The 27,823-nt window shown below is 41.7% G+C and overlaps 1 long non-coding RNA gene across 1 annotated transcript in view; it reads left to right on the top strand.

The window, feature by feature from the left end:
- Positions 1 to 19,323, top strand: part of LOC147577003 (uncharacterized) — a 352,858-nt gene extending 333,535 nt beyond the window's left edge. Inside the window, exon 3 of the long non-coding RNA XR_015240602.1 lies at positions 19,182 to 19,323. This is a non-coding gene — a long non-coding RNA (uncharacterized LOC147577003). The remainder of the gene's footprint in view (positions 1 to 19,181) is intronic.
- Positions 19,324 to 27,823: the final 8,500 nt, after the last annotated feature.

The following is a 27,823-nucleotide window of genomic DNA, read 5'->3' as shown; positions in this document are numbered from 1 at the left end:
AGAAATACACACGGGCTTGCAGTTTGTTGGCGATGGTTTATTAACTTGGCCGGGTAGATCCGTCTATCTGCCTGTCTGTTCCTATGTCTATAATCTTTCATAATAATTTTTAAATTTATAATTCAGTTCTAATTAGCTAGCATTCAGAAATGACAAGTCTTTAACTAAATTATGGAATAATTTAGTTTCAAGTTTCAGCTAATGATGTTTGGGGGTGTGCAGAATGTGTTAATGATAAATGATATTGTGGGTATTGATTACAAATACCTTCACTTCCTGTTCCTCTGCTCTGTGTCTGTTTAATATCCTGTCTTTCTCGTACATCCACACATTTCTCTTCCTTTACGGATATTAAATCTCCTTTTGTGTTATTAATGTTACACTGGCTGAAAGAATTTAGGGAATAAATAAGGTTGCTAATATATACACTGGACACTATGGCTCCTAGAGTCTAATGTTTGGCTGGTAGTAGCCAGTGAGGATTTCCTAATTCATGGGAATCTGGCAATTTTTCTTCACTAAATCCCAAATAGATTCTCCTTAGTCCAACCTGTACTGAAAAGAAAAGTCAACCACAGTTGTAATTAATAGTTTTACGGTGTCCAATATATTACTTTAATGAATGATAACAGATATTTTCTTTATATATGCTTAATTTTTTCGTAATTAGTAAGACAAGCTCTCGTATGAATTACTAAAGTTACATTGATTTCAGCAGATAGAAATGCCCTGAGGTTTTTACTGACCTCCATAATGATTTTTTCAGGATCATACTTTAGGCTTACTGGTCAGCTCTCCCTTCCATCTCGATACGTATTCATCCATTTGGAGAAACTGTTGTATTGAATTACTTACAGGTAATCTTTAATGAGAAATAAAATTGATGTGATTCAGATAATTTGGTGTTTTCTGAGAACATTTATTCATTTATTTCTGCCAGTTAGAATACATTCCAGGTTCTTCTGGTAGCTTCAGGTCCCAGTTATTCAGCCCATGTTCTTTAAACGATGGCAACTTTGAGTCATTCACAGAGGCAGATATACGCTGGAGGCCAAGCCAAGGCCTCCAGATATACACTGGAGGCCAAGGAAGGTCATCCCTTCCCTGTGACCACGGTGGTCGGTTCACACATGGGCACATGGCCTAAGTCAAGCCAACAAGAACTGGCCAGCTGCGTGCAGGTTCTGAGAATACGGTTTTAGAGCCCCAGGCCTCACGTGATAATGGCAAGAGAGTCTCTTTGATAATAAAATGGAAAGTCGGAAAAAGATGATAGGAGACAGGGAGAAAAACTGAATTCTTTTGACGTTTCTTAAATCAGTGGTCTAGTTATGTCTGAGGCCAACATGTTCCTGAAGTCAGGTTTGACTTGAATTTTCTGGATTCACCAGTAAATGAGTTTGAACAAATACAGTTGCACTGCTAGTATTTAAACTGAAAGTGTTGGGGCACCTGGGTGGATCAGTCGACTAAGCCTCTGATTTCGGCTCAGGTCATGATCTCATAGTTCGTGAGTTCAAGCCCTGCATCGGGCTCTGTGCCCACAGCTCGGAGCCTGGAGCCTGCTTTGGGTTCTGTGTGTCCCTTTCTTTCTGCCCCTCCCCTACTCATGCTCTGTCTCTGTCTCTCAAAAATAAATAAGCATTAAAAAAATTAAACTGAAAGTGTTATGAAGAATTAATAAAATATTTAAGAATTGTTTGGACTCTTGTTTTGATGTCGATATGAAGACAGTTTTTGGAAACCATCTATCTTCCTAACTCATTTTTTGAGCTTTTAACTGATGTCTGATGTGGCCCCCAAATAGCATCTCCTCTTGTCCCATACTCAGAAGCACACCGCAAAGCTTTTAAGACCCTAATGTGATCAATCCCTTACTGCCCACCGAGTTTGAGCCACTTTGTTTCTCAACTGCCATGTATATTCCATGAAAATGTTTAATCGTACGGATCATTAATTTGTTCATCACTAGATGTTCCTATAGCCTCAGCATTTTGTGAATCACTACAGTTTAGAAAAGTCACATTCTCAGTGTTAGGCACACACCGAAGAGTCTGTCATGTTGTATACACTTTCCTTTCTTCGTCTACCAGGACACCGGGGTCAGACTCAACAACTCTCTTTTCTCAGGTTGTCGGCAGAAGAACTAATTCTGTGACAACTGCTCTCTCTGTGTCTCTGACCTCTAAAACTGTGCATTTCTGATGAATGGCATCCTAGGAAATAAGGCTTGACATGTGTGCTTGTTTGTCTGACATCAGTGGAGGAGAAAAAGTGAAAAGCACTTTAGGAATGCATGTGGTTTTCACTTTGATTTAGTTGTTTAAAAAAAGAAGAAGAAAGGAGTCCCAAATGGAGTCACTTGTGCTAAGCACTGGGTCCACAAAGGAGAGACTTAATACCTAACCTAATTTCACTTTCAGCCTCTCCCAGGAGAGGAATTTTAAACCAGTCACTGTGGAATTGCCTGATCAACGCTAGTGCAGTCATCTGTGTGTTAGGTACTCTCCCTTCAAAGGAAGGTGACCTTGCCTGAAATAATCCTTTACATTTTGTGACTTTCTTGCCCCTGCCCCCTTTTGCCTCTAAAGGCCTTCATTTTGTGCAGCTCCTGGGAGCTCCTCTCTACTGGTTCCATGTAATGCTGCCTGATTTCAGAATCATTGGAAAAGCCTATTAGATCCTCAAATGTACTCAGCTGAATTTTGTTTTGTTTTTTAACATATTGCGGCAAAAAATATATTTGTTTTCTAATAATTCACTTCCTGCATTGCTTTTTAGGCATAAAGATCCATTTGTGTTTCAAGAGGTATAAGCAAGAGTTATGACGGAGAGCTTAATATAGACATAATCCCTAGCTCCCACTGATTAGTTCTCCATGGATCTCTGCCATGGATTAATGCACAGCTGCAAAAATTTGCACAGTAATCCTCAGCTCTGCAATTTGATGGCAGGCTTTATTTTAGCGTCATTGTCCCTAAAGAGAATAAGGACATAATATTAGTCAGTTCTTGGTTTACACCTTCTTATGGGTAGATAAACAAAGGGAGTATGATAGTGTAAAGTTATAAGGATGCCAACACAGAGATAAAATCGGATGGTGAGAAACATGAGTAAAGAAACTGGGTTATAATGCCGTTAGGCCAGGGTAGCTCCAGGGTAGTGATGGGGTGTGAGTTGTGTCTCCACTACTGGGTTGGATTCGAGGAGAATTATGTATTCCCATTGGGAGTAGGGGTGGCGTGAAGAACCAGTGTAAACAAGGCATGTTTGGGAGCAGCAGATAAAGTCTGATGGAACGGAGTGGTCATGCTGGGTAGAAGTGTGACGTAAGGTTGGAAATGACACCCAAGCACAACAGTGTGGAGGTTGTATGATGACAGTCGGTGGAAGAATTTTGCAATGTGTCCTGTAAAAGTGATGAGCTTTATTGGTTTTAAGCCTTTGCAGGTAGCTAATGAGAAAAAAAAAATGAGGTTGGCAGATATTGCTTCTGCATCTGGAAAACCAAATTAATGAACATTGGGAAAGCTCCTTTCATCACAGTCGCTTATTCTAACCTGCAAGAATGGAGTAGAAAGTGGGCAGTGTTCCAATCTCTCTGACTGTGTGGAAACTATATAATTAAATTCAATTATAGTTTTCAAATAATCTCCTGGGACTGCAGAAGGGCACTATTGATATCTCATCTCTTTAATTGACCTTAGAACGGAAGGCAACGTTATGCTAACTTAGCTTTGTGAGGAAGACGTGGAATGGATAAGATAGTTTGACACAGCATTGTCGGGACGCCTCGAGGTTACCGCTGATCTTGGCTTCAAATGTAGACGTGCTCAGGAAACAGCAATGGTGAACAAATGAATATTCTATTTAGCAGATGGGATGAAGGACCATGAAATAAGTCCTCTTGAAGGCACACAGCAAGAGCAAAGGATCCAATATCCCAGGCTTAGCATGGAGTTAGCACACAGATCAGAAAGCACTGTAGGGAGAAACAAAGAGACATTGGTCAGGCAAAGGGAGGAGCGAATAGTGTTCTGGATTCAGGTACGGCATGAGAGAAGGTGTACAGCTGGTGGGGACTGTGGTGCATTTCAGAAACTAGAAAACACGGATTGTGCCTATAGTGGAGTTGGAAGACGTGCGTCTAGATGTGAGTGACCAAAGACCAGATCTTTGTGATGCTGATCACAAGAACGAATGATCTTTCCAAATATCTGTGTCTGTACAAAGAGGAGATTGTTAAAAAAAATATTTTATTGGGTAACTTATGCGATCTCATAAAATTTCTATTATGCTTATTTTGTTGTGTACAACCTAAAACATAAGCCGATATACACAGCTTATCAAAATGGACAACTCTGATTCTGGCGGGATGGTGTGTGTGTGTGTGTGTGTGTGTGTGTGTGTGTGTGTGTGTGTGTGTGTATTTAATTAAAAACACTTAGTGACTTCCTGCCGCGTGAAAAACTCTATGTTAGTTACTAGCAGCATGCAGATGAAAAATAATTACTGAGACAAGGTGTAAAGCCTAAAAGGTGAGAACAGATGAAAGACAAGTCGTCCCAAGGGACAGCTGAGTTAGAGGTGGGGGGGGGTGACACCATGGGAAGAGCTTTGGTTTTTCAGTTTTAAACGTGCGTTTGTGAGGAGAGATCATCCAGTTCCAACTCGGTACAATATTTGATGGAAAGTCCCATATAGCCACTGAAAATAAGCATACAAGCTGGCAGCAAAAATCACGGAGCAAGATACAGTAGGAAAAACTGACACTGAGAGGAGTTGGAGTTGAGCTGAAGTCTGTTCTCACGTCCAGGCATTCTCCCCGCGACCGTGAAGAACACGTCTTCCTTGCCCTTTTTGAATCTTACATTCTAATAGCGGAATGAGACATTGAACATATAATTCCATTATTGGGTGGTGATGAGGTTTATGAAGGGAAAACAAAGTAGGGTTAGGGCACAAAGAGTATTGGGATGTTTTAGAGGTTACGTCAGACAACAGTCCTCTGTGGCATTTGAACAAAACCCCCAGGAGATGAGAGAGCCCTGCACGTATCTGATGCACACGTGGCCTGAACAGAGGGGAGAATAAGACGGTTGGTGCTGAAGGGGAGCTGAGTTTTCAGATTCCTGCAGAAGGCCAGGACTCTACATTAGGTACTCAAGAAACTTAAGGCGAAATAACCCCAAACGTTCATATTAATATGTCTGTCTACGTGTTTAAAAAAAGCCGCATCCCTCTTAGAGCAAAAATCTCAGCAGAGGAAGCTGCTGGACATTAAAGCCACGGAAGACTTTCGAGAGAACTTTTCACAACCACTTCAGTTTGCAGATGAAAAACAAAACAAACAACAACAACAAAAACCTGTGCGGAGAAGCGAAATTATTGGCAGAGTGGCGCTGGGACTAAAACTAGGTCCTTTCAACCAACCAGTTTATTCTTTTCCCATTGTCTTTGCTGACACATCAAAAGGAAAAGGTCCCAGGAGTTGTCTTGCTATATAGCATCAAGTTTAGCCCTGAATACAGTAAGCTGTGTGATTCATGCTCCTTGTTCAGAATGACATGACAGTTCTGAACCTTCCTGTCATTGTCGCCATCAAATAATCACTATGTTTTATTGAGGGCAGAAAAGCCAATTTGTACGTGGTGCAACTGCTTTGTACTTGCGCCTCCAATATGAGTAACAGAAAAACATTTCTTTTAATCGAGGGAGAATTCAATCTTCTTTTTGGAAGAAAGTTTGGCTACTTTCAAAAAAAAAAAAAAAAAAAAGACACGTTGTTCCCTAGGCTCCCATAACTCTCCAGGAACATTGAACAGGACTAAGGCTGACCTTTTGCTTACTTTTGAGGCTTTTGAAACAGGAATCAATTTGCCATTTTCTATCCGTTCAGTCTTCATCTGGATTCTGTGGATTTGCTACAAGGCCTCTGTCCTCAGCAGGACTCTGAATCGTTTGCCCCTCCTAAAGGTCCATTATTGTTGCCGCACTGCCCAGCTACTACCCCACATGTTGCTGTTACACTGTGACTCACAGAACCTTCTTGGCTTGCCATCCTTGTAGCTCTGCTGTTCCTGAAAATGTCAGTGTGTGTCTGTGTCAGTGTAGCACTTAGAGTAAGTGATCTTGGCATAGGTAATAATTATTTGTCTGGAGTTAATCAGTAGTTTTGTTATTGACAACAGTCCATCTGTATCTGACTTACAAACATGTTTTGTTAAAAAAATAAAGATTTTTTAAAAAAAGAGTGATAAATGGCGGAGCTTTTTTGTCTATCCTGCTCAAACCTGATTTAACTCATTATATGGCTCTCCGGATAAGACTGTGCCAACCCTGAGATTGCAGTCCTGCAGAGAGAGGCATTCTGTATCTTTGAGAAAGGAAGAAAGCACATCAGGAAAAGGGGGAGACGTTGGGAAGAGTGACTTGGCTTTCTTCCCTGTTCCTAGTTTTAGAAATGGCAGTACAGTTCCCAAAGCAGTGAAATTCATGGTTTTGACCTCGTGTTTGCTCTCATTCTTGCCGAGAACCCTTCCCCCAAGAGTCAGGGGTTTTAGGACTAAACCAGATGAAAGATGCACTCAACTTCTTTTCCACGCCGCCCATTAACAGCTGGGGTGTCATGCTCTCCCCCTTGGGCCCGGGCAGGGATCACGACCTGCTCACCCAGTAGGGTACCGTGAAGCGATGGTGCTCTGGTTTGCGCGTCCAGGCTTAAGAAACTTCCAGTGTCTCTCTCTCAAACACTCACTCTTGGAATTGAGCTGCCATGTTCTGAAGAGACCCAGCAAGCCCTTTGTCGATGCCCTTGTAGAAAGGAGCTGAGGTGCGTCACCATCCCTGTCGAGTTCGCAGCTAACAGCCAGCACCCACGGGTTGTGAGCCCATTTTCGGCTCCAGTCAAGGACCAGTGGTAAGATTCCACCGCCAGTCCCTGGACACATGCCAGGTCAACGAAAAAATTATTTTGTGGTTTTAAATCGAGAAGATTGGGTGGCTTTTTAAGCAGCGCGACGGTGCCCGTTTGCGGCCATGTGCACATCAATCAGCCGCGCTCTGGGTCAGAGTGTTGTGCACTTACGTGCCCCTGAGGTCGTACCTTCTCCGCAAACTTGTTCTTCCCTAGATCAAGGTTCACCTTCTTTTAAATTTTATTTTTCAACGTTTTTTATTTATTTTTGGGACAGAGAGAGACAGAGCATGAACGGGGGAGGGGCAGAGAGAGAGGGAGACACAGAACCGGAAACAGGCTCCAGGCTCCGAGCCATCAGCCCAGAGCCTGACGCGGGGCTCGAACTCACGGACCGGGAGATCGTGACCTGGCTGAAGTCGGACGCTTAACCGACTGCGCCACCCAGGCGCCCCAAGGTTCACCTTCTTTTAGAGCAGGTAGGCTAATTGTTAGGACGCAATTTGACTGAAGTAATTTGCATTAAGTCTTGAGTGAGTAATGTGTAAGCTGCTTGGAAAGTTTTTAACAGCACAATTTCAGCGAAACTAATAACATAAATTGAAAAAAAAATACTACACAGAATGGGAAGGATATTCTCAGATGGGGTCATAGTTTAGAGTCTACAAAATATATAGACCGTCCTTACTTTGTACTCTGGGCCTCTAAACTGAGTAGATTCAGTGAAAGATTTACATTTTGTATTGTGTTAGTTGCTCGGAAAGAGGCAAGATGTATTGTGCACTGTGTTGTGTTTTAAAATAATTCTTGGGGCGCCTGGGTGGTGCAGTCGGTTAAGCGTCCGACTTCAGCCAGGTCACGATCTCGCGGTCCGTGAGTTCGAGCCCCGCGTCGGGCTCTGGGCTGATGGCTCAGAGCCTGGAGCCTGTTTCCGATTCTGTGTCTCCCTCTCTCTCTGCCCCTCCCCCGTTCATGCTCTGTCTCTCTCTGTCCCCAAAATAAATAAACATTGAAAAAAAAATTAAAATAATTCTTTGTTCTCCCTACGACTTTGAGATAGGAGTTAACTCTACCGCATCCTTGTATTGTCCACCACAGCTACGACAGTGTATTTTGCACATTTCGGGTTTTCAATAAATATTTTTGGGTGAGATTATGAGTAGTATTCCTTGTACACATATTCACCATTTGTTTGATGTCAAAAGTGCCCCGATCTTATAAGACGTCAACATAAAATATTTAAGTGGAATATATATGTGAAAATATTTATATCTTTTTTTGCCTCTTTATTGCATTGACTAAAATATCTAGTACAGTGTTGAATATATTGATTAATTAAAACATGGTAATAATTCCTTCATATTCCTTGAATAACCCCAACCTAGCAGTATGAAATAATTCTTTTTCTGTCTATCTTGGTTCACTTTGCTCATATTTTGTGCAAGATTCTTGCATCTATGTTCATGAGCTTGGCCTATGACTTTTTTTTTTCTTTTAATTGTGATTTTCTGGTTAGGTTTTGTTATCAGAGTTAGGCTATTCTTCTACAACAGATTGAGAAGAGTGTTATCTTTTCCTGATTTCTGAGATAATTATATATGGTGCTAATCACTATTAAAACCATCTGAGGCTGGAGTTTGCTTTGTATGAAGCATTTAAATAATGTATCTAATTTATAGGTAGTCATAGGACTATTCATTATAATAACTGGAAAGGAAAGACATATCCAGTTATTATAATGGTGTTATATTTGTGGAAACATAGATCTGAAGAATCTGTAGATCAGTAACAAATAATAATTTGATTTGGACACCTGCTTCATACAGTTTCAATACATACAAATTATAATGTAAGAAAAAAATGAAATTGAACAATAAGATATCTCATCTCTAAGAGAATAAATGACCTAAGATACCAAATAATAAATTTAATTTAATTTGAAGATCTCTAGACAGAAAACTATAAAATATTTTTAAGAACATTTAGAGAGGACCTTAGTAATTAGTCGTGTCCAAATAAAATACTTGAAATAATCCATATTATAAACAGGCACATTCTTCTAAAACTGACTTGTAGTTTTAATGCATTTCAAGTCAACATTCTATCAGCTCTATTCCTGTGTTTGGCCAGAGCTGATTTTTAAGTTTATAATGATAGAGCGACAGCATTAGCTGCCATAGTCCAGATGAGTCAACAGTGGAAGAGCATGTATTAATGCAGAAACAGACTCAATCTTAAAGGTGTACTTACGACAAAAGTGAAATGAAGAAAACAGGTGTGAAGGACATCTGTGTTTTAAATTGCTAGGTTAATTGGACATCCATAGTTTTAAAAATATGAGATTTCCATATCTTACTGTTCCCAAAAGTTATTTCTGAAGAGTTTATAGGTATTAATGCAACAGGGAAAAGAGTGAAGCTTTTAGAAAATGATAAGAGACTACTGACATGGGCCTGAGGCAGGTAGGGACCTTTTTGCAAAGAAAGTAAATAACGCAGTTTGTATAAATGTAGTTGGATAAATGGGACTAAAATTTTGTAATTTTGTAAATTCAGAATAAGAGTGAAAAGGCAATCCACAGAGTGGACAAGATCGTTCTAACAAATGTAACTGACAGCTTGCATCCTGCATCTAGGAAGAGCTTCTAAAGATCAGTAAGGAAATTACAGGAAACCCAATACAAATGAACATGACCCTAGAACAGGCACACTACAAAGCAGGATTCCTACGTGGCCAATAAGTACACAAAGACATTCTCCATGTTTTTGGTAGTTGGTGAATGTTGATTAAAATCATAATATGAGGGGCGCCTGGGTGGCGCAGTCGGTTAAGCGTCCGACTTCAGCCAGGTCACGATCTCGCGGTCCGTGAGTTCGAGCCCCGCGTCGGGCTCTGGGCTGATGGCTCAGAGCCTGGAGCCTGTTTCCGATTCTGTGTCTCCCTCTCTCTCTGCCCCTCCCCCATTCATGCTCTGTCTCTCTCTGTCCCAAAAATAAATTAAAAAAAAAAAAAAAACGTTGAAAAAAATAAAATCATAATATGATACCACTGAAAACCCAAGTGATTAAAACTAAAAAAAGACAGTGTGAAAATTAGCAGAATATAAAGAAACCAGAATCCTCATGCTCTGCTTTTCCAAGATGAAAATGGCATAGGGACTTTTGAATACTGTTTGACCATCGTCTAAGAACATGTATCAGCTTTATCATGATTCAGCTATTCCACATCTGAATATAGACCCAGCAAAAATGATTGATTCAATAGAAGGATGGATTGATGGATGGGTGGATGGATGGATACAGAGAGAGAGAGAGAGAGAGAGAGAGGGAGAGAGATGCAGAGTTATGTAATAAAAGGAGCACTCATACTAGTAGTATTTGTAATAGCCTATTTTGGAAACAACAGTCTACGGTAATAGTCCACATTGGAAATGTCCATCAATAGTGATGTGCCATATTCATTTAATGAGGAATTATATGGTAATATAAGAGAATAAACTGATTAATGCACAAACATGGACACATTTTTCAGATATTATGTTGGGTAAAAGAAACCAAATGCAAGAGAGACAACACTATTTGATTTCATTTACAGTTCCAAAATACAAAAACGAATACATGATAATGATTACCTTATAAAATGATGGTAAAAATCTAGTCAGGGAAGCAAAGAATTTTTCCACACATTTATTTTTTTTTTTTATTTTTTATTTTTTATTTTTTTATTTATATATGAAATTTATTGTCAAATTGGTTTCCATACAACACCCAGTGCTCATCCCAAAAGGTGCCCTCCTCAGTACCCATCACCCACCCTCTCCTCCCTCCCACCCCCCATCAACCCTTAGTTTGTTCTCAGTTCTCAACAGTCTCTTATGTTTAAAGGGCAGGTAATTCGGGGCGCCTGGGTGGCGCAGTCGGTTAAGCGTCCGACTTCAGCCAGGTCACGATCTCACGGTCCGTGGGTTCGAGCCCCGCGTCGGGCTCTGGGCTGATGGCTCAGAGCCTGGAGCCTGTTTCCGATTCTGTGTCTCCCTCTCTCTCTGCCCCTCCCCCGTTCATGCTCTGTCTCTCTCTGTCCCAAAAATAAATAAACGTTGAAAAAAAAAAATTAAAAAAAAAAATAAAGGGCAGGTAATTCATACTGTAGGATCAGTTTTAAATTATTCTCTTAAGGTAACATTACACTCATAGTAAACCCCTAGAAAGATTTTACAAGAAAGAATGTCCATTCCGCTTATGAATTCAAAGCCAGGTCCTAAAGTATCTAGCATTAAAGCCCAGAGCATATTTAAAATAATACATATCAAATGGAGTTTCTTCCAAAGAGTCAAAGATGGTTCAAGATTAGAACTCTTTCAGTATCACACAGTGGGAGTTATTGGATGTAAATAGATGAAAATACATATAAAGCCTCATTTCTTAGATAGGAAGGCACACTGTGATGTGTATTCTGCCCTCAGCTAATTACATTTACATCAGCCCCAACAAATTGTCAACCAGTTTTATTTAACTAGATAAAGTAAATGTAAAATTAATGCTACAATGATATCCAAGTAAAAAAGAAGTGTAGACATCTCTGAAAAAGGCCGATGCTGGAGGAGCGACAGGAGAGGAATAGTTCCAGAAAAGGTTAAGATGTGCTTACTATGCAGCTCGAGACATAACAGGCCACTGCCGCAGATTTACCCAAGCTGGTAGATCAGAACCAAAAGCGTAGAAGTACAAACACATTTCTGCAGAAAACAAAGAAACTAACTTTCTTATGTGTTCCAGATGACATTTCTCATCTGCTGAAGACAGACCTTTCAGCAAATGATGTGTGAAAACAATTTGCTGTCTGGAAAAGATAATGAAGTTTGGTTTATTCCTCATAGTATATACTAGGAAATAGTCAAAACTGGTGAAATATTTACATGAAAGCATGAAATCGTAAAAGCTATAGAAAAAAAGGGGAAGCGTATTTAATCTCTGAATTATGCAGGCCTTTCTAGCTGTAACATAGGAGAAACATAAAGAGACAGGTAAACCTGGACAATTTAACAACATAAAAACCAAAACAACAACTCATATACCAACACAATCAAGGCAGCTGAGACGATCGACATGTACGTTTACCAGGACAAATGGTGATCTTTTAGGTGTATGATTGTAGTAGTTCTGGTACACACCCGGCAGAAAGATGGGCAGCGTCCATGAACAGTTTGATCCCAACCCAGGAGTGCTGAGTGCAAAAGCGATCAGCTCTAGTCATGATAAGAAACATGCAAATTAAACTAGTAAGATGCAACTTCTCACCTATCAGATGGAAACACGCTGTGCAGCTTAATATTAGATTGTCACTGAGATATGGGAAAGTGGGCACTCACTTACATTGTCATATTACAGTGAGGAAGTAAGTAGATATAATCGCTGCGTGGGGAATTTGGGCTTTATCTTTTCAGATCACAAGGGCACATACTCTTTGCACCAGCAATTCCACGTCTAGGAATTCCCAAAAGCGCACTACCATATTTGTGACGAGGTTGTTGAGTGCGGTTACTGGAACAGGTGCCCAATACCTTATCAAAAACCTTTGGAATAAGTGCGTATGGAATGCAGGTTTAATTTTTTAATGTTTATTTAATTTAGAGAGAGAGAGTGCAAGCTGAGTACGGGCAGACAGGGAAACAGAAAATGTGAAGAAGGCTCTGAACTGTCAGTGCAAAGCCCCACATGGGTCTTGAAACCAGGAACCGTGAGACCGTGACCTGAAGTCGGACACTCAACCCGCTGAGCCCCATAGGGTCCCCTTTATGGTGGTTTTTTTGTTTTTGTTTTTGTTTTTTTATTTTTATAAAATTTTTTTTTCAACGTTTATTTATTTTTGGGACAGAGAGAGACAGAGCATGAACGGGGGAGGGGCAGAGAGAGAGGGAGACACAGAATCAGAAACAGGCTCCAGGCTCTGAGCCATCAGCCCAGAGCCCGACGCGGGGCTCGAACTCACGGACCGCGAGATCGTGACCTGGCTGAAGTCGGACGCTTAACCGACTGCGCCACCCAGGCGCCCCATATGGTGGTTTTTTTGAAAGTAGTCTTTTTTTTTTATAACTTTTGAATATTCTCAAATGAGAGATTGCATAAGGATCAACCAAAGACTTATGGAAAGACAGATTGCTGGGTCCCAACTTTAGCTTACATGATTCAGTACATCTGGGGGTAGGACCCTATACTTTACATTTTTATCCAGGTATCAGGGGATACTGATGCCACTGATGGTAGGATTTACCTTTTGAAAACATGGATACAGGCTCTAAACAAGGTGTGCTGAATCTTTCCATGAACATTATCTAACAGATAATTCTGTTAGATTCTGCCTGCACTTGTACGCATACTATTTATTTTCTGCATCAGCGTGTCTTGGAAAAGTGAACACAGCAACATGACCTTTGTAAGTAGATCCGAGTCAGATGTCTGAGGATGGGCCAGGAGCAAAACCCCCCAGGGCTTATCAGACCTCATTATGGATGGCCTGGTGGAAAGCGTCTGATGTGTGCCATCTCATTATCATGGATTTCCATCTAAGAAGTTTTGTTTAATTATGTAAACTACAGTAATGACTTGCTCACTGGTAAGTGAAAATTGTGTAAGTACAACAGTTAAGTGGTCAACCATTGTCTTTCCATTTTCTAATGAAAAATTTGAACATTTACACAGTTTCCCCAACATTCAGGTAATACACAGCGAATGCTTTTTATCTAACTTTTCTTTTTTAAAAAAATATAATTTATTGTCAAATTAGCTAACATACAGTATACAGTGTGCTCTTGGTTTTGGGGGTAGATTCCCATGATTCATTGCTTACGTACAACACCCAGTGCTCATCCCAGCAAGTGCCCTCCCCAGTGCTCATCACCCATTTTCCCCTCTCTCCCACTCCCCGCAATAACCCTCAGTTTGTTCTCTGTATTTAAGAGTCTCTTATGGTTTGCCTCCCTCCCTCTCTGTTTGTAACTATTTTTCCCCCTTGCCTTCCCCCAATGTATGCTGGCATACATTCCCCCATGGTCTTCTGTTAAGTTTCTTTACTATGCCGAATGATATAAGTCAGTCGGAGAAAGACAGATATCACGTGTTTTCACTCATATGTGGAACTTTAACTTTTCTGTACTCTTGGCTGAATTACTTGTATCTCATTGATGAGGTGGATATCATCTATCATTACGTAAAAGGATCATTTAAACTCTATACCAGCAGAGTTTTCCAAATGTCACTGCTAGCCTGTTGGCTGTGCCAAGCATTTGTTAATGTAGGTTTATCGACATAATTCCAAACATTAGCAACAGTATAATTGGTGTCCTACAAACCAAATGCTTTTGAGAAATCTTGGATTCTTCAACTTGTGGTCATTACAGCAGCCTTATACTTTCAAATACACTTACATTTGCCCATCATAAAATAGAAGGGGCATATGACAGATGTCCTACTCGGGCAAAAATATACTCATCCATGAATAATAACATTGTAGGTTTTTTGTTTGTTTGTTTGTTTAAGACGGCATTTTTCTTAAGCATTATTTTAAGAAATTTGCCAAGAAGCTTTTTCATTATAGATTCTCAGATTAATTTCACCGTGGTACTTGTGCTTCTTCATACTTGAGAGTCAAACCTCATAATGGTCCACACTCACTGTCGTCGTTCATGTCATCACAGTCACTTCTAGCTGGCTTCAAGAGCAACAAACCAGTTGCTGGCATACATTCACCTGTCACTCTTGCATCCATATGATCAGCACAGGGTCATTTTTTACCCCGAGCAATTCCTTTTTCTGGTTCCTTAGTTCTTGCTCATCATTGTCCCGGAGTAAAAACAAACCATGCTGATTAATGTATCACTTATTTTCTGATTTTAACTGTCACCAAATGCGTTGTAGACTTAATTCTAAAAGCATTTTCACAGTTTAATTAAAACTAAGGCAAACGTAAGAAAATGTTAAAGAATAACAATTAACAAATAATATGGCTCAATATGGAAGAGCTAATAATACGTTCTTCACAAATGTCAGCAGACAGAGGCCCATGTGACTCTTGGGAGCACAGAGACACAAATAGTGCCTCTTATCAGGAAAGGTTCAGTTTTGTGACCAAGTGAGTTTTGGCCCAAACATTATTGTAAAAAGTGGCTTTCAGCAATTAGCAGATTTAAAAATACTGAATATGAGACTATGAAGTGATATAAACAAACTATGGGGAAAAAAGACTTCAATATCCGTCAGTAGGGGTTTGATTCAGTAAATCATGAAATATGCTGTACAGTGTAGTACATTATTGCTCTCAAGCTAGGGGAATTAAAAGCTAATTAAAGCTTGGAGCTAATGGATTGAGATGCTGTTTATATTTTTATGTAGAAAGAACCCCAGGATTTATTATTAGCAAGCAGTGTGCTGAATAATATTTATAGTCTCTTTCTATTGCTGTAGTAAAAGAGAAGATCCATACAGAAGTGGGTGCCCTGTACAGGGAAGCAGAAGTTGGTGTATTAGAGGGAGAGGGAGGCTGGGAGAGAGGGCCTTCACTGTATTTGTTTTCCCCTCTTTAGTTATTTTCACTACTTAAATATGGAATTATGGTATGTATTTATATTTATTCTATTCAAAAAATCAAGTACTTGAGGAAGTGAAAGAATTCTGTGATGAAACCGTGGAGAGGAGGCACGTGGGTCCTCAAATGCTGCTCTACGACACAAAGCCCAAGTGTTGCCACCACGGGTTGTCGCATCACACGTGTTGATCGCTGTGCCTTCTTTCTGGGGCAGGTGAATTCTGATGCTATATCAAACATCCGTATTATCACTAACAGTGGACAGCTAACAGGATATCTGCATGCTCTCAGTGGGAAAACGGTGGAAAGGTGAATCTAGGCAGGGACGAGTCTTCAGGGTAAGTGGGATTTTGTGAGGACGGGCACTGTCACGTTCAAGGTGCACAGACTTTAGGCTCTGATTCCCAAAGGTACGTGCCAGCCCCACATGTGGTTCTGGCATGCTAACGGTCAGCAGCTGAGTTGCAATAAAGACGAACGCCCGGAGATCTTCTCGTGTTAGTTCTTAGACTGGTCGGTCAAGGGAACTTCATTGACAGAGCACAGCTGGTGTTTTCCAAAGGATTTGGTAATGTCTTCAGTGGTGTTCTGATGAATGTAATCGAAATACATGAGCTCTGTAACTGTATATTTAGGAAGATACATAACTGTTTATTACTTTCAAAAAAGGAACGGATGAATGGATCCTTGTTTGAAAGAAAAAGGCGTCCTTGTGGGATAGACAGAGTTTTGTGGGCTGTGTTCTGTTTAAGTTCTTAAATTTTGATTTCCTTCATCTATTTATTCTATAAAGGATTATTGAGAACCCACCAAATGTGAGATTCTGCTAGTCTACTAAACATACTTAAGGGCACTGTGTCAACACACAAAATCACAGTAGAAGGGTCACTACCTCCAAAGCTAGAATCCCTCTGTGTGTGTGTGTGTGTGTGTATGTGTTTGTGTGTGTGTGTGTGTGTGTGTGTGTGTGTGTGTGTGTGTGTATTTTCCCTCACTGTATTCAAGCAAAGAGCATGTCTTCCTTCCCCATTGAGGATCTTGGGTTCTGTTTACCATTAAGGCCCATCTCTGGGACAAATGATGCACAAACCATATTAACACATTTTCTTAGGATGCCAAAGTTAAATACATACATATCCTGGTAAATTACTCACAACTACAACAATTTAGAATTTGGACATATGTCACATTACTGGCCAAAGCAATTTGTGAAATAGTTGACGGAACGTATGGGATTCATCCATCCTTTCTTCTGTCAAATATGGTGATAATGGAGCTAATGGGATCTTGTTTGATTTCAGACTTTAAGTACACATTGCTCTGTTATTTCTATTACGGTCTTATGTCTGCGATCTTGAAAAGGAATTCACTACATAAATCAAGACAGTATTATTATGAAGAAGATGTTCAAGGGACACTTGCATAATAAAAGTTTATTAAATATATCTCTAGATAGGTTTTCAGCATATTTTGAAGCTTTTCCTATTAAAAAACACACAGTATTTTCCAGTAGAAAACCTTAAAACAGTTATTGCTACCTTCAGAATTATTATAGGTAAAGGTTATATTATTTTGTTTGGAATATTAAACATTTATATATAGCGTATGATTTTAAAGAGATCATCATGTGTAGAGTATTAACCACCATAACTCCTAGTGACTTAAACGTTTATATAGAGAGTGTGATTTTAAAGAAATCATCATGTGCAGAATATTAACCACCGTAACTCCTAGTGACTTAAACCATCTTCAGGAAGAATTCTGAACACTAGTCCAGAAATTCCACAGCAGGGGTGTAACAGGTTATATATATATATGAAGCTATATATATAGCTTCCTCAAGGCAGGAAGGAGAATGTTCCATCTCACTCTGGGGAACTTGAGAAGAGTTATCATGTTTAATTCAAGTTTCCCCTCATGCTTACCTACTTGGCTCTGAGGAAGCCAAACCACTTACCCAGAAATGTATACACAGAACTAAATTTCTGAAGCGGACAATACAAAGTTTCAGAATGATGCAGTATGTAGAAGCAGGATGTATTTTTGGTACCCACCTCCGATTGATGGCCAACAGGCGATCCTTCCATTTTCACCCGTTCACAAGAAGCTTAGGGGCACCCTTAGACGTACCCTCCCTCTAGGAATACTTTTGCTCTAGCATAAGCCAAAACATGGGGGGGAAAGGTAAGGACAATCTGCAGACGCTGCAGCTATGGGTATCGAGTGACCTTGAACTGCAGGTGAATAATAACGGTGGTGTACTGGGCCAGCAGGATGAATCCAGGTAGAGTGGGACCTGAAATTCATAGAGCTCAACATTACACACGCAGAATTAGGGATGAGAGCGAATATTTACTGGGAACAAAAATAAATTACAAGTTATAAATTTTTAAAATCGTAATAAGCTTCTAAATGTAAACAAATCCGGGAAATAGTAATAATATTTTTCTTATTTAACTGCCTAGGACACCTTTACAATACTTTTATTCCTACACTTTTGGCTGCATACGCTTCGATGACTTTTTCCCAGTGTAACAGTTTTGTGATACCACTTTCTCTAGAGAAAATGGAAAGTGAATTCCTCTTCAGTTTTAGCATGGTTGATTGAAATTTGCTTTCATTACTAATTATAGATATAAGAGGGGCAGAAGCCCTTGTAGAAACTTGGACGGGGTCCTAGCAATATGTTAACACGTTTTCTTTTTTAATTCTGCACAATTAAGATATTTTAACCGTAATCCATTCAGACCACTGTCTCTACTCCGTCTTCTCCTGTCTCATTTGACCCCATGTCAGGTGGTATTCTTATGGCTATTGGGGGCTTTAGAATCTAGATGAGGGAAATCGGAGGGTGTGTTTAGTTTGGGGTTAGGAGGATGTATTGTGTGGTGTGCAGTCGCTTCTGCTTTTACTTGGATTCCTTCATCACGGCGTGGGAACGGCTTCCAGCAATCACACCTCTGAGTGTGTGTGAGACGAGTTACTGCACAGAAACAACCCAGTGCCCCCGTGCTGTACGGCTGATACAGGAAGAAACTATGTGGCAGTTTCCCTAAATTTGACAGTCATTCTAAAATTTTTATGGTATTATTATTATTATTATTATTATTATTATTATTATTATTATTATTTTAAAGTTTATTTATTTTGAGAGGGAGACGGAGTGTGAGCAGGGGAGAGGAGAGAGAATCCCAAGCAGGCTCTGCAGTGTCAGCACAGAGAGCAGTGCTCGGCTCAATCCCGGGAACCATGAGATGATGACCCGAGGTTAGACCAAGAAAGAGTCCCACGCTCAACCGAGCCGCCCAGGCGCCCCTTACATGGTATTATTATTAATGAATTGTGAGGCTGTAGCTGAAAGTGTAATGAAGGGAAATCAGAGTTGAAAGAGACAGCGGTCTTGACCAACTTCAGTTAAATTATCTGATTTGTGAAAAGCCATTAGGGTCTATGATTCTGTTGCTGTGGTCCTTCCTGAAGCCCACAGGCTCACTGGCCTCGTGGTAGACCCACCTCTGTGTACAGCGACCGCTGGGCCCTTGGAGAGAGGTTCACAGCCTCAGTCTGTTACTTCGTTTGGGCCGGTGAGGACTACTTACTGGACCTTAGTGTCCTCACTCATTACATACTTGATTTGAAGAGCCTGAGGGATTCATTTATTCCCGTGCTGTCTGTTTCTTCCCAGGAGCAGGTTGGGTCCACACCATGTGCCCGAGAGAAGGTCCACGTGGATGGATGAATGAAGCAGAAAAGGTTAAGAAGGCAGATCTGTGAGAAGGAGCCTCACTCATGGTAAGGATGTTGATACTTGTTTAGATGTCAAGGAGCTGACTTTAGGATTTTAAGCTGGGGAATGATGTGCTATGATGATGTACTTTGTCCATGTGGAGAACAGACATGTTTTAAATCCACTTGTTTTATGGACCATGTCCTCTGTGCCAGGCAAGGTGGTGATCACCAGGAACCTGTGCTTTCTTCTGTAGTCCTCCCAGCAGCCTTCTGCAGTGGTGATCGTGGTCCCCAGGTTGTGGTTATGGAAACTAGAGACTTAGAAAAATTAACCCATGGAAAGCCAATCAGTTCCATCCTGACAAAATGGAATTTACACCCGGGTCTGTTACTCAACAGCCCCTTCTGCAAGTGCTGATTCCCAGTGCCCCTGCGTCGGGACTCGGGACTCAGACCCCTGCCCTGTCACTGGCATTAGAAAGGCGCTTCCACACCATTTGGAAGAATATTATTGGAAACTTCTTGTCTGTGCTCCAGATTCTTCTGTGGGGAGAAATAGGCTTGCCTTTTAAATTGAGAACATTTTCAAATGTTTTGGCAGTTGGCTCAGTAAAGAAAAGGTGTTCTTTTGCAGTTAAATTGGAGTGTGGCTTTTTGCAAATGTGATGGTATTTTAAAATGGCTCCTTCAAAAGGAGTATTTTCAGAAAATATCAAAATAGACTTAAACTCCTTGTGTCATGAAGCTGAAACACGGTCTTGATATACTTTCAAAATGTTTCCCTGTATAACAGATGCTTACGTATCACAGTAAGCTCATGATGGGGGAAGAGGAGGGGGAGGACAGAGGCCAGCCCACAGACTCTCTGGCCATAACTCCAGGTCGTGGTTAGCTTTTCCATACCAACAGTCTCCTACAAATCTCCCTGATTCCTTCCTTTTTCTCTCCTCCAGCATTCAATCTGTATCAGAAATTCCTGGCATACCGGGGCGCCTGGGTGGCGCAGTCGGTTAAGCGTCCGACTTCAGCCAGGTCATGATCTCGCGGTCCGTGAGTTCGAGCCCCGCGTCGGGCTCTGGGCTGATGGCTCAGAGCCTGGAGCCTGCTTCCGATTCTGTGTCTCCCTCTCTCTCTGCCCCTCCCCCGTTCATGCTCTGTCTCTCTCTGTCCCAAAAATAAATAAACGTTGAAAAAAAAATTAAAAAAAAAAAAAAAAAAAAAGAAATTCCTGGCATAAATATAAGTGCTAATCAGATAAAACGAATCAGAATATCTGCTAGGAGATTCTGACTCCTCTCCTCAAAGGCTTTTTCTCTTTAAAGAAAAAATAGGGACTCTTTTACTTTATTGAAGATCATTTTAAACCCAATTCTTTGTTTTGTTTTTCTTTTTGACCACCTTCACCCATTTGCCTACTAGGGTCTGTCTCCTTGGGCTAAACCAACTGGGAACCTTCCTCAAGGTATGAAATATTTGCCTACTCTGCTGTACAGGCTTTGTGGTCTCCACGTAGAAATCCTAAGCAAAGAACGAATGGCAGCCCTTGGCAGATCCTCTAAAACAACTTGGGTTTAATACAGCCAAATCGAACACTCCTAGATTCATACAGGAGCAATGTAATAATTTTAAAGGGCAGAGCATGGAGATGGGCCACGGAAAGAGAGCAGACTGCAGGCAGGGCTGTTTGAGGTCCCCTGTGGCGGGGGGGAGGCTTGCATCCAGACTTTCCGGGGCACATCACCAGCATCGGAGCCACCTTGATCATGTAGTGACACGGGGAGTCTCTGTGGCTATTTCTACAGTCAGGCACTGCCTCTCTTTCTCCTTTTCCTTCAGCCCAGGGAGACCTGGAGATTTTTCCCATTTTCTGTGATGTTCAAAACAAAAAAAATGGTTTTCTGATTGATTTCATGTTCATGTCTCATCACTAGGACTTTATTCTCTGAAGATAGAACCCCCCTATTTCTTCACTAAGTGATTCCTTTCTTAACTTTGGCCGTTAAGATTTACCATCCAGTGTTTTCACTTGGCCAGCCAAGTACGAGCAGGTACGCAGCAGCACTGAGGCCAGGGCACCATGTGGGAAGTACAACCTCAGCTACTGTTGTGAATTTTCCTATCCTCTGTCAGTCATCCCTGGCCGGTAGTACCACGGCCTGGCTTTTTATTCATCCTTCTTTTGGTTAATCAACCTGTAAAATGGAACACTTACACAGAAGTCAATAATACTGAAGTAGGGGAAGGAATCTGTAATTAGTTGGAAAGATTTGAATTTCTGGAAGCACTGTAGATGTCGGGCCTGGTTGGGAACGACCGATGGTCACTTTAAATCGCTCAGCATTTCAGACAGAAAACCACCCAGTTATTTTAACGGCCTCAGAAATGGAAATACATTCTGCATGCAAGTTAACTTACAGAAAAATGTAGGTTGCTGTGTGACTCTTTTAAGGATAACCTGCCTGTTTTCGGCCCTACTTTAATAGAAGGTAATTTTAAAGAATATTTTAAGTAATGTTTTGACTAAAACCTCTTGCATCTGATGAAACCATATGACAAATGGGTCTGTGAGTTGACGTTACGAAAGGAAAACTATTTTTGAAGACTTGCAGAGGTGTTAATCCCGAAGCTGACAGTTTTATTTATTTTTATTTTTTTAAGTTTTTATTTATATTTGACAAAGAGAACAAGTGTGAGCTGGGGAGGGGCAGACAGAGAGGGAGACACTGGATCGGAAGCAGGCTCCAGGCTCTGAGCTGTCAGCCCAGAGCCCGACACAGGGCTCGAACTCATGAACCCTGAGATCACGACCTGGGCCGAAGTCAGATGCTCAATTGCCTGAGCCACCCAGGCGCCCCAGAAGCTGACAGTTTTAATTGTTGACAGTCACTGCTGGGACACGGTTGAAGTCTCATACCAAAGTAACAGCCAGTAAATGGACAATGGCTGTGATTTCTGTGACTGAATACCAGTTATACTAAGCAATTATATTCTGGAAGGCTGTGCTGTCCAACATGGTATTTGCTAAGCGTGTGTGGCTGTTGGGCATTGGAAATGTGAATGGTCTGAATGCAGACAAGTTGTAAACGTAGAATAAACACTGGCTTTAAGGATTTTCTGTGAGGGGCACCTCGGTGGCTCAGTTGGTGAAGTGTGCCTGACTTTTGGTTTCGGCTCAGGTCATGATCTTCCGGTTTATGAGTTTGAGCCCTGCATCGGACTCTGCATTGACAACGTGAAGCCTGCTTGAGATTGTCTCTCTCCCTCTCTCTCTGCCTCCCCGCTGCTTCCTTGCTCTCAAAATAAATAAATAAACTTATAAAACAAAGATTTTCTGTGAAAAAAATGTCAACATAATTTTTGTTAGAATATAGGAGGAAAGAGTATTTTGGGTATATTGAGTTACATAAAATACGTATAAGTTTATTTCACTTATTACTGCCTTTTATTTTTTTTTTTATTTTTTTTTTTTTAATTTTTTTTTTCAACATTTTTTTATTTATTTTTGGGATAGAGAGAGACAGAGCATGAACGGGGGAGGGGCAGAGAGAGAGGGAGACAGAATCGGAAACAGGCTCCAGGCTCCGAGCCATCAGCCCAGAGCCTGACGCGGGGCTCGAACTCACGGACCGCGAGATCGTGACCTGGCTGAAGCCGGACGCTTAACCGACTGCGCCACCCAGGCGCCCCGATGCCTTTTAAATGTCAGTAGTAGAATATTTAAAATTCCGTGTGTGGCTTATAATTGTGGCTTTCATTGCGATTCTTCTGGGCAGCACTGCTCCAAGGAGACCGATAGATGCAAATACATTGTTAAGAGTGAATTCATGGGGCCGCCTGCATGGCCCAGTTGGTTAAGCGTCTGACTTCGGCTCAGGTCTTGATTTCACTGTTCGTGGGTTCGAGCCCCATGTTGGGCTCTGTGCTGACAGCTCACAGCCTGGAGCCTGCTTCACATTCTGTCACCTTCTCTCTCTGTCCCTCTCCTACTCACGCTCTGTCTGTTGCTGTCTCTCAAAAACGAATAAATGTTGAAAAAAAATTTAAAAAGAGTTAATTCACATTCCTTTGAACAAACGTGGCGGTTTTATTAGCCTTCGGGACACGTCTGAGAAACTGTTCTGTACTTTGCCTTGTAATGCTCTCCTTCTGGTAACTGATCCTTATTAACATACATACACATTTCCCCGCCCCACACACTGTGTCCTCAAAAGAAGGGGGAAGAAACCAGGTGATTGATCTGCTGGAAGGAGAGCTGGAATGAGATTCGGAAGACGTGGCTTGTAGTTAAAATTTCTACCAACAGCTCTCTGCACTGACAGTAGGCACTTAGTTGACCAGTTCTGGGTTTTCCAGTCTGCAGTGACCCTCTCCTGCCCTCAAACAAACACTACAGGTGCGGGAGTGACAGGAAAATCGACGAAGAAGCTGAACTTGGGTGGAAAAATTGCAAAGAAGGCGCCACTGGTACCTAGAGCAAGGTCCCTCTTCAGCTGCATGGAGACAGGCATCCCCAGGAAAAGATTTCCTGTTGGTTTCTGCCCTCTGCGCATACATTTTATCTGCACAGGAAGACATGCATCCCTCTCCTCCGAAGGCAGTCCCCTGTGAAAGGAGTTCCTTCTCTGCAAACTACCGCAGATCATGGTGTGGCCTTCCCACGAGCCATCCCTCCGCTTACGTGGGGTCGTGGGCGCATCCGGCCCAGCGCTGTCTCTTGTCCTGTTCACAGGCAGCAAACTCTCCTCCCGGTGATGCTGTGTCTGTCCCCTTCCTGACTGGCCTCCTGAATGTGCACCCCCGCCTTCAGGTCGAGATCCAGGCCGTGTGTCTGGGCCTTCCAGCCTCTCGTGTCCAAGGCTCTTGAGGCTACGCTGCCCTCGCTGCAAGTGCGCTCGTAGGTTCCGACTCCCTGGCAAGGCAGAGATGGGTCTGTGGGGGGACACGGGATGAGGCGGTTGCAGGAGGAGAGGTTTGTCGCTGGGGGCTGAGAAGGAACAGGGACAGGTGACAAGGAGAATGATAAGAAGAGGGAAAACCTCCCTGACCCACAGCATGAGTGTCTCCTTTCCTCATTTACTGACTCAACTCACTTAATGGTCTTTACTGAACACCGGACAGACTATGGACCTGTGAGTACATATGTGCAGACAGAACGTCTTCTCTGCCCTTAGAAATCTTTAATTGGCAAAATCATCTGAATCTTGTTTCTGGATCAAAATAGGAGGTCCCGTTTTGGTTCTTGATACAGTTGATGATTAATACTGCGTTCGTATTGTTCTATACAACCTTGCTCTGCCCTAGAACGCACCCCAACTCTATATTTTGCTACCGCAAATCAACTACACTTCAGTTTATCCATAGAATAAATAATGAAAAAAGAAAAGAAGCTGAAAAACATCTAAAGTCTGAAATTACATTGATTAATCAGAGCCTGTCTTTTGTCGTTAAACGTTAGATAGTCTCGGACTTCAAAAGCATTGGATGTAATCAGGTATAATTTATTTTGTTGTTTTAAGTATGCTTTTTACTTATACATTTATGGTTTCCTCAAACTCACACACATACATACACATCTAAGTTGGTCACTGTTGATGTTCATTACTGCTTATATTTTTTATTTAATTCTCTATTAAATTACACTCTCTTACGATATCACTAACATTTCTTTCTGGGATCCTCGTGTGAGCCCAAACATTGTATCTGATTCCCTCTCATGATTCCTTGGGAAGCCTTCAGTTGTCACTGCTCTGGGGACTCTCCTGGTGGCCGTATCCCCATGCTGCCTTCACCAAGTGCCTGGCAATGAATTCATCCTCCCACATTCTCCACTGAGGCCACCTTAACTCCATCTCCCTCTGACACGTATTTGTAATCAGAATATTCAGAGGAAAATGAAAGGCTTCAAGTAAATAAACCTGGGGTTTTCCCTGCCTTAGTCCAAGAAGCAGAGGTTTTTATCGACTTTAATAAAGAAGACTTGTCAGTGCTCCTCCAGACACTTTCATTTATAACTTCATAAGACCATGTGAGTAGACTATATGTAAATACAACAAACATAAGAACCAACCCAGCCTGCCCCACACTTTCCAGGGGATCTTCAAATTGTAAATGCCTTCGAGCCCTCCAGAAAAGCTTCCCCACACTGTTGCACTTAGTAGGTGTGAACACCAGTAGGAAGAAATTCCCTAGCGTGCAGCCAGGCTCTGTTACAGAACCTGCAAGCTGGGTCCTCTTGTGGACCATCTTAGCTGAGAAGAAAGTATGAGGCCTGGTCCTGGTGTGCAGATGACAGGAGAGGTCTAGGGAAGGAGCCATTTGACTGCCAAGGAGCCATGGAGAAGGAGAATCAGGGCTACGGGAGACTCTGTGGTGTCTGCAACCAAGTGGCGAAGTTGGAAATGATTAAGGGGGGAGAGCCATCAGTTGCAGGAACTGAAGTTTTGTCACAAGGAGATAACAGAGGTCCCCTTGATTCCCAAGGCGCGTGGTTGTGCTGTGAGCGCAAGGGCGCATAAATGGGGGAGGGGAGAACCTCGAGAAGCCCAGCCTGGGGTCCCTGGGTCATCATCCTACCCCAGGAAATGAAAAGCAAACCCACCTGCAAGCTCTGGGCAGCACAGATGATTTCCATGTGTAGTGTAGTAGCTGGTGTGTGGAGTTTACATAATGACTGAGCGTGACATTTATTACCCAAAGAATTTCTGGCTGATATGTGCTACATGTATACGGATGCTTGACCTCAAAATAAACAGAAGGGAGGAGAGGAGAGGGTTTTGGTGATGATGTCTTTGGAAGTACTTCCAGAAGGAGAGTTGCTCAGCGTTAGTGGTTACGTCCCTCCCTCCCCCATAACAGTGACTTGAGCCAGCAGGATACAAATCTGTGTTTCTCCCATCCCCCCACCATGCCGTCCCTGCAGAGGAGACCACTAAGGACAGGAAGGCGCAGAATTTGAATGAGCCACTTGAATACAGATGACTGAACGCCAAACATCATCATTCTCATTTCTTCATATAACAGAAACTGTGACCTTAAGGGAACGTATCCTAGGTAACAATGTGACTTGTGACATAAATGTTACAATACTGTATAACAATTCATCACTCTATACTTGGACATTATCGTTGTGGCATTTATAACAAAAAACTTCTCTGCTCGCTCCTTTGTATTAAGGGACAGTGGTATTACATTCACATACTTAGTTGTGTCTGTTTGTCTTAGACGAAGCTGGATCTTGGATAAATGTGTTTTAGTAAAACTATTGCAGATTCCACTTTCACTCTGCAGAAGCAGTCGGCCTACTGCTGAGTGATTTATTTAAGTCTTAGATAAAATAATCATTGCTTTCTCACAAGCAATAAAATTACTTTGCTTACACGGGGAGACAGAGAAAAACAAAACTAACAAAAAATGCTTAGTGGAGATTAAAAGACTGTTTAAACCAAAAACCATATGCATATCAATTTTTACAGTGAGCGAGGTGGAAATAATTATTTCTAGGAGGAAAAAAAACCACACCTGAATATGGGGTACACTTGGGCAGGGGGGTGGGGGTGGGTTGTGCCATGTCCTGTGCGTAAGTGTAAGCATGAAACCATGAAACCGTGGGGTTAGGTTGGAGCTGGTCAAAAGCAGCGTGCAGATTTTGCAAGGAGTGATTTGCTCATTCGTCAGTGATTCTCAGCCGTTCACACAACTGAAGGAACCTGTACTGTTTACAAAGTCATATGATTTTAATTTTAAAAAGCCTTGAGATTCTCAGAGATGTAAAGGGGTGACAGATTAATAGACTTCTCATGCAGCCTAATACTGGAGCAAATCCTTAAAGCTGCCTCCTGCTAAATTAACACGAAGAAGAAGTGTGGCTCGCCATCGTCCTGCCAGCTTACGTTATCCATCTGATTGGCTTGTGACTTGTTGCTGGATTAGGATTAAAGCAGGGGGGAACAGATGGGTGATATAGGTTGCTTCTCCTAGAAATCCAGAGAACACATCCTGAGTCAATTAGGCCTAAACAATAATGTTTCCCCATCTAAATTTCCTTCTCTTTGTATGGTACCTTTGAAATGAAAATTAAAACTGTAGTAAGATATCACCTCACACCTGTTAGCATGGCCATCTTCTATTTTTGATAGAGAGAGAGAGAGAGAGAGAGAAAGACAGAGTACAATCAGGGTAGGGGCAGAGAGAGAGGGAGACATAGGATCTGAAGCAAGCTCCAGGTTCTGAGCTGTCAGCACAGAGCCCAACATGGGGCTCGAACCCACAAACAACGAGATCATGACCTGAACTGAAGTCAGATGCCTAACTGAGCCACCCAGGTGCCCTAGTATGGCCGTCTTCTAAAAGAGATAACGAAAGCTGGCAAGGATATGGAGAAAAAGGAACTCATGTGCATGGTTACTGGGAATGCAGACTGGTGTAGGTGCTTTGGAAAACCTGGAGGATCCTCAAAAAATTAAAAATAGAATTAACCCTATGCACCAGCAGTTCCACTTCTGGGAATGTATCCAAAGGAAACAAGACACTAACGTGAAAAGGTGTCTGAACCCCCATGTCCATAGTAGCATTATGTATAAAAAGTAAAATGTGAAAACA

The sequence above is a fragment of the Puma concolor genome, chromosome D1 (assembly GCF_028749965.1).
Source record: "Puma concolor isolate L17-30 chromosome D1, mPumCon1.1.hap2, whole genome shotgun sequence".
NCBI classification, from domain to species: domain Eukaryota; kingdom Metazoa; phylum Chordata; class Mammalia; order Carnivora; family Felidae; genus Puma; species Puma concolor.
Note: the sequence above shows the minus strand (reverse complement) of the source record. Positions and strands in the feature narration are given on the sequence as shown.